Raw genomic sequence first — 13,975 nt, forward strand, 5'->3', positions numbered from 1 at the left:
TTTAAAATATAAGTTCTAAGGTCTCAAGTATAGTTACAACGGCTGCCCCACCCTTCAAACCGTAACGCATTACTGCTTCACGGCAGAAATAGGTTGGGTGGTGGTACCTACCCGCGCGGACTCACAAGAGGTCCTACCACCAGTAAAAATCCATAATTATCCATAATTTAGTAATACGAAAACATACTGTAAATTAAAGTCGGACAATCGACTTTTTGTATTCACATGTTAATAATATGTAGTTATTTTAATTTGGATATTTTCTTTTAATGTTAAGAAAAACAACTCTAATCATTCGATTGAATCGATGATGAAAAAAAAAAAACGCGTCAAAAATAATTTTATCTCACGGTAACTTCTCGATGCATACAAATCGCGATACAGTGTTAGATCGTTTGATAGTTATAAGGTGAGCAAACAGTTATATACTTTGAGTTCAGTCGCGAACTGAAAGCGCAAGGTCGTTGTAGATTGTTATCATTAAAACCGACAGCTTTGCATTCGTATTTCAATCAACGACATCGGTGTATTAAAGCAAGACAACTAAGATGTATGATAAATAATAATAATAATAATATATATTTATTCAAGCCTCTTAAAATACAAACACGTACAAGAATTCTTAACACTAGTATAATAATATACATGGCTTTTTTATGAGGTATACAATAACAATATTCCCTGACTTTTATGCTAGGAAAACCTGTGTTACAAAAGTCAGAAAGTGGAGTGGAGTACGCCAAGTTTATCTGCACGTGGCTTTACTAACCTAATATTAGACTTAAACTGGTGTTACGGCTCAATGTCCCATAAAATTCAATGGTTTCATTTTACTATTTCTGACGTTCCGAATACTTTACTGTTTTTGTTACAGCGGAAGAAAGGTTAGACTATATCGACGCTTGAAAGGCAAACGTGACTAAGCGACAATAACTGCTTTGTACATAAATGATAGGCAATGACCATATTCAATGCGCAAAAAAAATATATTTCTAGGTCTATTAAAATCATTTCAATCCTACAGCTACTAGTTAGATTCTACTACAGCTAGGTTCGTTAAAATAAATTTTGTTTTCAGGTATTTCAACTTTAAATTAGTCTACTGTAAAGTTCACGCATTGTCGCTTAGTCACGTTTGCCTTTCAAGCGTCGATATAGGTCTATGGGTGATAGGTATTCGTTGACATTTTAAGTCGTAGTAGTTCCATTTTTTTGAAACTGGAAAGGCGAAGATTCTGCCAAAAACTCGGTAACATTTTAATATAAGGTACTTGTGTCTAATTTTCTGAAAAAAAAAAAAACAATTTGACATTTCAGTTTATGTGAAATGTCAAGTATCGACGGCACAAGCGACATTTTTGCAACTTTACAGGCCAGCCAGCAGAGAGCCATTTAAAGTTACAAATCTTTTTATTTTTTTTTATTTTTTATTACTTAGATGAGTGGACGAGCTCACAGCCCACCTGGTGTTAAGTGGTTACTGGAGCCCATAGACATCTACAACGTAAATGCGCCACCCACCTTGAGACATCAGTTCTAAGGTTTCAATTATAGTTACAACGGCTGCCCCACCCTTCAAACCGAAACGCATTACTGCTTCACGGCAGAAATAGGCAGGGTGGTGGTACCTACCCGTGCGGACTCACAAGAGGTCCTACCACCAGTAAAATGTAATGGAATGGAGTTAACTTAATTGAAATTCAATTAAATACATCAAACTGCTGATACTAATACCAAATAAAACGCATCTTCAATATAATTACAAAGATAAATGTCGCGTATTGAGCGATATGTCGCTTGGACCTATGTATTTGGTTTGGACTTTCAACCCTCGATATCATATACCTAATCCCTAATATGTCAGATTAAACGACTCAAGCGAAAGAGCCAGCGGCTTTAAAGAATGATTGATTAATTAGAGATGAAACACTATCATAAGGACCCTAGGGACGTACTTACTTAATATATGTACATGATTAATAAAAACTAGTTTACTAGAGCTAGTAAAATGCTAGTTAAACTAATCGCAATACTAGTGTAGGTAGCCGGTATTATTATTTCTCGATAATGTAATTCCGAACGAAATTCATTGAATAATAAGTGATTAATTAGCATCTTTTGAAATCTACTGTAGCGCTTAGCTATCATAGAACGCAAGGTGCCAAGACAAATGCCTGAATCTCTTTAAAATACATTAGCAAAATAAGTTTGCATTTTTTTATTTATTGCTTTGATGGGTGGACGAGCTCACAGCCTACCTGGTGTTAAGTGGTTACTGGAGTCCATAGACATATACAACGTAAATGCGCCACCAACCTTGAGATATAAGTTTTAAGGCCCCAAGTATAGTTTCAACGGCTGCCCCACCCTTTATACCGAAACGCATTATTGCTTCACGGCAGAAATAGGCAGGGTGGTGGTACCTATCCGCGCGGACTTACAAGAGGTCCTACTACCAGTAATTACGCAAATTATAATTTTTATTTTTACTTAGTTTAAATTTTTATAATTTAAATTTTATAATTTATATTTTAAATTTATAATTTATAATTTACACGCTTCGAAAAATAACCTTCGCATCGTTAATCTACTGAACAATTACACGCGCTCAATGGAAGATTCTCCCTCTGCCGTAAAACTCCCAACGATTATTCAATTGAAGAAGTTTCACAGCTTGTATTAAAAATATTAAGACGATAATGATTCAACGGAAGTTGTGAATAATTACGCAGCCTTCAATTTATAATGTGAAGATACTATGGTAAAGTAATTTTTGTTATTTAACTCCGATGAAGGAAGTTATGAGACTTTTTTGCGGCTTAAGTTCTGAAATGTTTGTGCTCGAAGTGGTTTGTAAACAAAAAAATATATTACGTAATCGAAGGCTCAGGATAGTTTACAAGAAAACCCTTGGACAAATATGAAATATGTTTGTATCTGTGATGCAAAATGGTAGGTTTTTAATATGGCGGAATTAAATTTCTGACGTAAAATAATGATAGATATTTATAAGTAAAATTTGTCTTTGGTAACTCTTTTATTTGCTCTCTATGAGTGTAAAAGATCATGGACCACACGCTGATAAGTGTTCCGGGGAAAGAAATGAAACAACGGCCTCTTTCGCGACAGAAATAGGCAAAATTGTGATGGTACCTACCCGTACGGAATGACAATACCACCAGTAACCAAGTCTCTTAATTAACCTATAGGTCGGACTAGCATACACGAATAACGATTATATGTGCATAGTATTAAAATAAATTAAGGATTGAGAATACATAGTATCAGTAGGTTTAACCACAGTCTATTGCTAAATCTTTAAAAGCACACTGCTTAATTTTTTTTTTTTGTGGCGTTGGGCGCATTGCTATTAGTAAAAACTTCGATCAACAATAGTAACTAGATTTCGGGTCGGCGCAAAAATCCGTCTCGTTAAATAACAGCGCACTTGAAATGTGAGCTCTTATTTTGTTTAGTTCACTCCAGACACAGCCAATGTCAACCCGTCTCACAATGCCGCAGTGTGTATTCGAAAATTGCAAAAAATGCCCGAAAAAGCAATTTAACGGCCGGAGTATCTTACTTTCGGTAAGTACATGACGTATACGTTATATTTTAAGCTTTAAACTAATAAATAATATTAAATTTTAAACAAAATTACCGATTTTTAACCACCGCTACAAATGTTGGCCAAGGCTCGCCAACACTTGGACAAAATTTTTGTTTAACAGAAAAGTAAATGCATGGAGTAGATTTGTGTTGTAATAATTTTTAAAAATTTGTTAGCAGTACTTCAAAATTGGTTAGTTAAAATTGGTTAATTCTGCTTTTGTGTCTGTTTGTTGGATTCTCATTGGATACTTAGCTTTCCTTTTTTATTTTAGCTTTCCTAGCAATCACGTGTGCAGAATGGATCTCGATTGTCGCCAGAGAAAGAAGAGATTACTTTTATAAGCCAGCTAAGAACTCCACTCATTGACACTGGACATCTTTGCCTTCCGTGTTCACGGCTACTGAAACGTGGCCGAAGCATTGTAATAAAAATATCGCGCTTAAAACCGTTTAAACGTTGTTTTATCATATGTACTAGTCGCGAAAACATAAAAATATACTATAAAAATATCTATTACACAAAACGTAACGCTAATAAAATAATAAGTAATGTATAGATACCAACAAACATAAATCCTCAAAACATAAAAAGTAAACAACTAAACACCTTTTTCACTGGTGGTAGGACCTCTTGGGAGTCCGCACGGGTAGGTACCACCACCCCGCCTATTTCCGCCGTGAAGCAGTAATGCGTTTCGGTTCGAATGGTGGGGTAGCCGTTGTAACTATACTGAGATCTTAGAACTTATATCTCGAGGTGAGTGGCGCATTTACGTTGTAGATGTCTATGGGCTCCAGTAACCACTTAACACCAGGTGGGCTGTTAGCTCGTCCATCCATATAAGCAATAAAAAAAAAACTTACTTTTATTCATATAATAAATTATTTTAGTGTTCAACGCGACTCCGTTACCTCCTGTAGTAAATAGAAATTGAAATTTCAAGCAAAAATAAATAAAACAAAACGATGTTAGTTCTCAAAGCTATAACGGAAAAAATTACTTTATTTGTTGGGTCATAAGGTTCATTTAACATTAAAAGTTGTTTAACATATGCCTTTTCGTTTGTAAGTGACAGGAGTAATTTATTGCTTTGTGACGAATGATCGTAAGTATTAGATAATGTTTTGGAGATTTGGAACTTTATTACTAGGTGGCATAGTTGTAATTACTTTGAACTTAAAACTGTTTCAAAACTTTTTTCTCCGTTTGTTGTAAACCAACGTAGCTATGTATGTGTATATTCACGCGGACAGTTTTTGCTTCGATTTTGTACGTGTCCCTTTATCTAGTTACTATTGTTGATCGAAGAGTAAAAAAAAACCATTTTGTGGAACTACGAATAATATTAATGTTTTAAGATTTTGCTACACGATCTATACGTCTTAAGCACGCGGATATGGTAATGGTAAGAACGTCAATAGGTTTTTGTTCAAATTTATTCGTACAGTGTGAAAGAAATAACAAGACAAAAACAAGTTAATTTTAATTCTCAGCCTGTTGGATGTAATCTAATTAATTGCCCTCGGCGCCATTAATGCCGCGAAGATCACCACAAACTGGTTAAATCCTGTTTTGAGACGCCATCGATTTCAAACATGCTTCATTTTTTTGATTTGCGAAGAATTTTTTTTTTTAAATCGTTCTTGCATAGATACTATATTTTTTAATTTTTTTGGTCGCAAATATGACATAAAATACTCCTTTCGCAAATAATCTTTTTAATATAAAAGCGGTGTTTTTAGTATCTGTGATGATTACCTACTATGTCATTTAGATTTGTTAATTTATTTTTAATAACTTTGGAATTTAGATTAGGTCGAACACAGATAATATAATTAACAGACGAATCAAGACTCTAACTATAATGAAACATACGAATTATTTTATCATTTTCTTTTAATATGCATGTATCATACAAATACATATATGCATGTTTAGAAAACAGAACTCATGGCTTCGTAAACACGAGCTTTAAGCTTTTAAGTGTTTATCAAATAAAATCAATGCTTGTCATTGAATGATGAGTTTTTTAAGTGTTTATTCAGTAGAATCACAAGAAGCTTCGAACTTGTTACTTTGATTGGAGAGACCTCTGCAGTAGTGGAAGTCTTGCGACAGAGAGGGTCAGGAGTTATTGTCACATTAATAATTTACTGGTAGTAGGACGTCTTGCGACTCCGCACGGCTAGGTACTATCACCGTTCCTATTTTTGTCGCGAAGCAGTAATGCGTTTCGGTATGGCGAATTTACGTTGTTGATGTCTATGGGCTCCGGTAACCATTTAACAACAGGTGAACCATGAGTTCGTCCACCTATCTAAGCAATAGGAAAAAAAATAATATTCAAATTATTTAGGCTATTGTCGAAATTAGTTTGTCACGAAAGAGTCCGCCTATCAAAGAAATGAATAACTTTTCCACTCCGATAGTCCCTGATCTAAATATTTCTACGCTACAGACCAATATAGAAATCTTGTATCCGATTAACATAATATTTTAATTTTAAACTAGTTTATATTACAATACGAGAATATATTCCTAACCTTTACCGTCAGTAATTTCCATAGATACACACTTTGAACGACCGCGACCTTAAATACCGGTAAAATGGGGCGATTAGGGATTGAGAGGCGAATCGGGAAAAAACCGGGAAAATCTTTCGACGCTCAATATAAGTTTTATATTCGTTGCAAAATCTTCCATTTTTTGTAGTTTAATAGTAGAATGTTGAAAGTTCACAAAACAACTCTGAATATGCATGATAATAGCTGCTAACTTATAAAAAATCGCGTTTCAAATTAACTTTCTGTGGTGGTCATTATTTTAGTGCTAGAAACTTTGCTCTCTTTTATTTATTTGATAATAATAGAAGACGACTATGATTTATAAACGTTATTTAGTATTTGAACCAGCATATATATTAAAGGTAAGTCTCAGTTGTTATTGGTTTTAATGTATTTGATTAAATAAAAATACATGTAAAAATCTGTTGTTTTTGGGGATATTGGGGACGTCTTAGGTATAAATAACAACGAAAAAGGGGTCAATTGGGATGAGAATACGTGAAATGGAAACGACCTAAGTATAAATAGGTACAGGTTTGTAGGGTTGTCTATGTAGTTATAACAATATTTTTTAAATTTGTTGGTAAAATCTGGTTTATTCGAAGCGAAATTGGGAATAAGTCTTTAGTTGAAATAGATAAGCAATTTAATATAAGTAAGTCGATTTTGCAGAGACATGTAACAAGATCAATGAAATCTCAAGGTGGACAAAAATGTCTAAGTAATACATAATAAAATATTTAATATTTGTTCAGAGTGGGGGTATTCATCTGATTAATCCATGGAATAACCGACACACCTAATCTCTTAACCCAGATAGAAATATCAGCCCCTAAGTACTTACCAAGAACGGAGAAATATAAACCGTTTCTAAGAAAGCCCACTATATATGTATAAATAAATATATATATTTATATAAATATATATATATTTTGTTGTTAATGCACTGTCGATTGCACCTATAATTGAGGTGATGTCTGCCATGTACTTTTGTCAATTTTTCAATTTTTTTTATTGATGATCACTTTGTTTGTGCAACTAAATAAATAAATAAATTAAAACTATATATAAAAATAAAAGTAGTGCCAACCCTAGCAAATTTCTCATTTCATCCCAATTAACCGCAATTTTCGGGTAAATAGGGATTACACCTATTTTTGCATTTTTTGCTTAAACTGGAATGCTAGTTGCATAATTTTAAATTAGACAACAAAGATGCCCCCAAGACTCAATCATTTTGATCCTGATATAGCATTATATACATCAACAACTACCTTAAAATTGCTCATAAAGTTGGAATTTGTCCCTAATCGCCCCATTTTACGGTACTGGCAATAATAACTCAATCATTTACTTTCTGCATTCTAATTTCAAATTTTAAGAATGACAGATGTCATAATACGTTGTTTTTTTTGGACACTAGTTTTAAGATCATGATGCCAATGTAATTCCAGAAGATGTGTCCAGAGTAATAGAGTCAGGCATGAGAGAGAGAGAGAGAAGGAGAACATACTTTATTGCACACCAAAACACAATTAACATTAGAAAACAGTCAACAAGCAGGTACGTTTGTACAATAGGCAGTCTTATCGCGAAAAGCGATTTCTTCCACACAACCGTTTAATTAACATAAATTCTGAAAAAGATAAGGATACGGCAGGTATGTTTGCGGTGTAATGTTAATACTATTAATACAATAAAATGAGACTTATTACTGGTGGTAGGACCTCTTGTGAGTCCGCGCGGGTAGGCACCATCGCCCTGCCTATTTCTGCCGTGAAGCAGTAATGCGTTTCGGTTTTAAGGGTGGGGCAGCCGCTGTAACTATACTGAGATCTTAGAACTTATATCTCAAGGTGGGTGGCGCATTTACGTTGTAGATGTCCATGGGCTCCAGTACTCACTTAACACCAGGTGCGCTGTGAGCTCGTCCACCCATCTAAGCAAAAATAAATAAATTATTTGTGACGGGCGTCATCCAGTCCAATGTTTCTGTTGGCGCTAGTGAAAGCTGCGTGTCAAGAACGTAATTGTGTGTGTGTCTTGTCATGTGTAAACCATCGCATGACAAGAGTACCTTTCACAAATTATGACGAACGCCCTAAGCACGTTATTACGGATCCTCCCGATCCATTAACGGTGCTTTTAGGTACCTCAAGCACCGGTCACCGTCCTCGCCGAACCCGTCGCTTGCGACGAAGGGCTGGACGAGTAAATTAACCCATAGACACAGCCCACTGAGTTTCTCGCCGGATCTTCTCAGTGGGTCGCGTTTCCGATTCGGTGGTAGATTCTGCGAAGCACTGCTCTTGCTAGGGCCAGTGGTAGCAATACTTCCGGTTTGAGCCCCATGAGCTTACCTACTAGCTTGGTAGAAATTAAAAAATCAACTGCCAGATCAATATTCTCGTTTTTTATTTTAAAATTAATTTAAATAGATCAGTTTAAATTTGGAGCGTCACCGTAAAGTCCTGGTGTAACTGTATTAAGCTTATTAAGATATTTTATTTTTCCTATACAATCGCGTCTGGCAAAAGGAAGAGAGACCGTCCCAGAACAACTTGGCGTCGCTCAGTAGAGCAGGAACTGGGCGTCTCGGACATGACGTGGGAGAAGGTAGACCTACACTGCCCTACACCCCAGTAAAGGGTAATAGGAATGAAAGAAGAATTAGACCTAATCGCTGGCAGACTAATGGGTTATTCAATCTACATTCGGACGGGAGCATTAGTATTTGACAGCCTAAATAATCTGTACATTTTGACCGAGCATAGTACAGTGGCTTCTTTTCTAAACACGAATAACATAAATCTAGAAAGTGTTGACGGTGCACAAGGCTGTAATTAAAAAAAAATCTACGTAATTATGTAAATCGTGCTAATGAATTTAATACATTAAGATGCTTAATACATTGATTAGAAATCATTTAATATGAAGTCTTTAAAAAAAAACATATACATAGATTAGAAATTTGCGCTTAAATATTGAACATGTCTGATGCTAATCTTTATTAATATCCCGTACATGCCTTTTCAGTAAGATTTAAAAAAATAGAATTACAGATTATCAAAAAGTATGTAGTGTCTTTTTAAATAGACTTTAACCCGTATTTTCTTATCTGGTTTGATAAAATATTTCCTCCCAATTTTAACTAACCGTTATTGCTTTTTTGAGTTGAAAGCATAGTATTGCTAGTTGTTACCCATTGTTATTGTTATCCATTGATTCGGTAGCGTGCCATTTGTGAATGGAATCATAAGACCATCGGACGGAATAGATTCCCAATAGCCAACCATAAGCGCCACATCACAAAATTTCTGATCTGTGGCTAGTACTTTTTTTTGTTCACACTTATTGTTACGCGCTGAGAGTTCGGGATAAATAAAATTTCACCAAAGTACAACTAAAAATTGTATTCAACACTTAGAATACTTAAACGCTTTAAAACATTCAATTCGCTTGTTCCGCTTCGCTTCATGTGATCCGTTCGCTGTTTCGCTTAGAGTAGTTCCGATTACTGACTGCTGGCGTGCCATCTCTACAACGCTTTTATAGCCGATACCTCATCCCTAGAATTATCGAGAATATTCTACACATCTCTAGTAGTAGTTTACGCTATCTGTCAATAGATGGTGTTGTATACTTCTCGAGCGTTCTGGGGCGCTACTAGATCCGTCGATATTCGTTCGACTATTCGGCTATAGATGGCATTAGTCTTACCGGCGTAACAGTATTATAATGCAATTCTGTCCATGTTGGGCGCGAAGCAGTCATCAGCAGCATCAGAAGCAGGGTGAAACGGAACAGTCCTTTAAGCGATTGAATACTGGACTTTGTGCTTCAATGTGGGGAGCAGCATTTTCCTTGTGATATCAATGGGCTTCGTTATCACCTCAGATAGATCGTGGTCTCGTTCACTCATCTAGTGCAACGAAATACAAAGTCTTTTAGCTGAGCCACTCAACCACGACGCTCAGCTCATATTATGATGATCTTCGCGAGACCTCGACCGAAAATACGTAATAAAACAAAGGAACTGATCCAATCATTGATTCCTGATACGATATTATTGTAAGCGCGCGTAAGAAATGGCATCTCGGTAACAGTTTTTGTACTTTGCAACATTTATGTGGCTGATACTTAGAGCTCTTTTCTCGTGGTGGATAGCGACATTCACGTTGTAGATGTCTGTGGGCTCCCAGTAACCATTTGACACCACGTATTGGCAAGTTCGTTAACCAAATAAAAAAAATATACTCCCGACAACAGCAAAAAGAAAATAATTTATATATTTACCCTCTTGGCTGTAGCAACGAAAACGCTGTCACTCAGCTCGAATCCAAGCTGTATATACAACCTTAAATAATGTGTATAAATAAAACGACAAAAGATCGGCTATTGTGCGCGTATCGGCCAAAAATTACTGGATAAATTTGGATAATTTATTTTAAGTCTACGTCTTAGACATTTGGTCTTTATTTAAATATATAACATCCTCGCGATGTATATTTATAGATAGACTAGCGACCCGCCCTCGCTTCACTTCGGAAACATAAAAACACACATAAAAACCAAAAAAAAAAAATTAGAAAAAAAAAAAAAAAGTTGCCTATGTTCATCAGGGACAATGTCGGCTTCTAATGGAAAAATAATTTTTCAAATCGGTCCAGTAGTTTCGGAGCCTATTCGAAACAAACAAATCTTTCCTCTTTATAATATTAGTATAGATATAGATATAGATTATATTTCGTGCTACAGTTATTACAAATGAATTACGTTAGAAAAAAAGTGCATTTGGACGCATCTACTTGAATTCAACGCATATCGGATATCTCGGAATATATTCGAAATTTTTATCAACTTTTGAAATTAAACACCTTCGAGGTTAGATTCCTGTGTCTCTGTTGTGACAGTCTATGTGCTCCCAATATTTGCATTAGATTAAGTAGGCACTATGTTTCTAAATCCATAGTAACGAATACTTAAAAAAAAAAAACGAAATATTCAAGCCACCGCTTCTGTCAGAATTGGCGCGAACAAACAAAACACATTGCTTGTAATATTTTGACAAGTGTACATTTTGAAATGGTTTTGCTCAGTTGGTCGTATAGTACAATGTTAAATATCTATAATTTATTGATGACTAATTAATAATGTAGATTTATCGTTGGAAAACTTTTGGGAAATTAATTATGTGAATACGGACCTTGCATACCTACTGTAAGGTTAAATAGTAATGTTTCAGTAAATGATGATGATTTATTTTTACATAAAACTAGTGGTCCCGCAGTAGTCGAAATTCGACTATAATTAATTGAAACTATAAGCTTGAACATTATTATGGTTATATTGTCAGAGACTTATTATACTTCTATAATCACAGATTTTGCCAAGATTATACTATAGACAAATAATATTAAAGACAAACAATAACAACCTATTTTTAATTTGACCACAGTTTTTGACAAACTTAAGTTTGACAATAAACAAAGAGTATATATACATATGTGTGCGTGTCAAATACATGGCAGTGTGTGTAATGTTTTCTTTATTATTATGAATTATTTAAAAAAAAAAAATTAGCATTGTACACTTCTTCTCTATATTCTCTATAAGTGTGGGAAATTTCATACTTCTCCGTCCGGGCAATTTTCGTAAAAAGGGATACAAAGTTTTTGCTTCACGTATTAATACATATATATTATTATGTAGATTAGGAGTGCGTATTGAACTACGCGTAGCGAAAGGTTCCGTTGTCAACACGGATGTTCACGGTCAAAAATCACATATTAAACGTTACAATATTTTCATTTCGTTCAGTTCAAATAAACATTAGTAAAATCACTTAATGAGATTTCGATCCACTCGATGGTGCAGTAATTAGCACCTCTGACTGTTGTGCCGAGGGTCGCGGGTTCGATACCCACATAAATAATACAACGTCAGTACCGTCACACGTCTTGAGACGTGAGGTCGAAATCAACATTGTATGGCAAAGCAGCTGTCCCAGCTCTCAAAGCGTATTACCGTTTCGCACCAGACCACCTTGATGGTACCTAGACTACCTTCCGAGCTTACAATCCCTCTACCAGTGAATGCCAATTGGGGATCACAATACACTGGTTCTTCTTTGAATCCCTTATTTACTTACGACACCTGCGGAAGAGATTAGGTGGTCTTGTTATAGGCCAACACACAAGTTACGATCGCCCTCCCACCGATCCAATATTGAGAAACGTATTATTAGGAATACGAAATATATTAAGAAGCTTTCAGTTCTCACGCACACCACTTGCCTGTTATTAGCAAACTACTTCTTATTCGTATTTTTTGAAAACACGTGGATAATGAATGTAACAAAAACCGCCCCGAATTACGGCTTCAAGCAAAAAGCGCGCACGAATATGCGGTATACTTAATCTAAACTATGCGTGTAGGTACGAGAGATTGATACATCTCCTTCACGTCATCACGGATTCTCCCGATCCATTAACGGCGCTTTTAGGTACCTCAAGCACCAGTCACCGTCCTCGCCGAACCCGTCGCTTGCGACGAAGTTCTCGACGAGTAAATTAACCCATAGACACAGTTCACTGAGTTTCTCGCCGGATCTTCTCAGTGGGTCGCGTTTCCGATCCGGTGGTAGATACCGCGAAGCACTGCTCTTGCTAGGTCCAGTGTTATCAACACTGCCGGTTTGAGCCCCGTGAGCTCACCTACACGTTAAGGAGAAGCTGAAATAGCCTCTCAAGACTATTAACAGAGGTAGGAAAAAAAAGATACCCACAAACTTCTTTTTCTTCATGAACCATTGAATTTTGACCAGCGTTCTCTACTATGCAATTTGCGGCAATGTACATAATAACACTATCGAAGGTCATTTAATATAAATTTAGACACTCCAATCTGAGTAGCCACTTGTTACAACACTAAGGACGAGATATCTGACGTACATAAACTATTGATTAATATTTCGTGTTACCGAGCTTAATTCCGACAGGATTCAAGGCGATCATAATTAAATATAAATTGCTTACTGCAAATTACTTGTAGGCAACACGGTTTTTTTTGTGTATTACGTTAATTATCTGTATCTATACGATGATAATATTGAAAATAGATTATTTATTTTATTTGACTTTGCGGTTTCGCTGTTCGTCTTAGCACTGTGGTTGTTTGTTTTCGGTTGACAAATAAAAAGATCGGATAACATAGTTCGGTAGACGGGCAGTCGCCTTTTGGCGGACGAAGGTCGGTAAGTGGCGCTTATAGGAATCGATATGACAATAGAAATTGAGACTTCCCTTTCGTATCTGAGCGTGAGTGCTGTTTAGGATGTCAATGGGCTGTGGTAGACGCTTTATACCATGAGGCAGTCGTGAGGTAAGTAGTCGATTAAAATAAACTAGTGGTCCCGCAGTAGTCGAATTTGGACTATAATTAAAATTATAAGTTTGAACATTATTATGATTCTATTGTCAAAGACTATTATACTTCTTTAATTACAGATTTCGCCAAGACTACACTATAGACAAATAATATTAAAGATAAACATAACCTATTCTCAACTTGATCACAGACTAAGCAATAAGAAAAGTTTGACAATTGACCATAAACAAAAAGTTTAAATATGTGTTTGTGTCAAATACATTGTAGTGTGTGTAATGTTTTTTATTGATTTAATTAACATATTATTATGCATAATTTAAAAAAATTAGCATTCTACACTCCTTCTCTATATTCTTTATAAGTGTGGGAAATTTTATACTCCTCCATCCGCGCAATTTTCGTAAAAAAG

The 13,975-nt window shown here is 35.5% G+C and overlaps 1 protein-coding gene and 1 long non-coding RNA gene across 3 annotated transcripts in view; both read left to right on the forward strand.

The window, feature by feature from the left end:
• LOC101740369 (RNA-binding protein fusilli) overlaps positions 1–13,975 on the forward strand; it is a 139,358-nt gene that overhangs the window by 14,246 nt on the left and 111,137 nt on the right. The gene's annotated exons all lie outside the window — the stretch shown is intronic.
• On the forward strand, positions 2,552–4,067 carry LOC134200771 (uncharacterized). Its single transcript, XR_009975822.1, has 2 exons — positions 2,552–3,588; positions 3,885–4,067. It is a non-coding gene; the product is annotated as an uncharacterized LOC134200771 (long non-coding RNA).

The sequence above is a fragment of the Bombyx mori genome, chromosome 20 (genome assembly GCF_030269925.1).
Source record: "Bombyx mori chromosome 20, ASM3026992v2".
Lineage (NCBI taxonomy): Eukaryota > Metazoa > Arthropoda > Insecta > Lepidoptera > Bombycidae > Bombyx > Bombyx mori.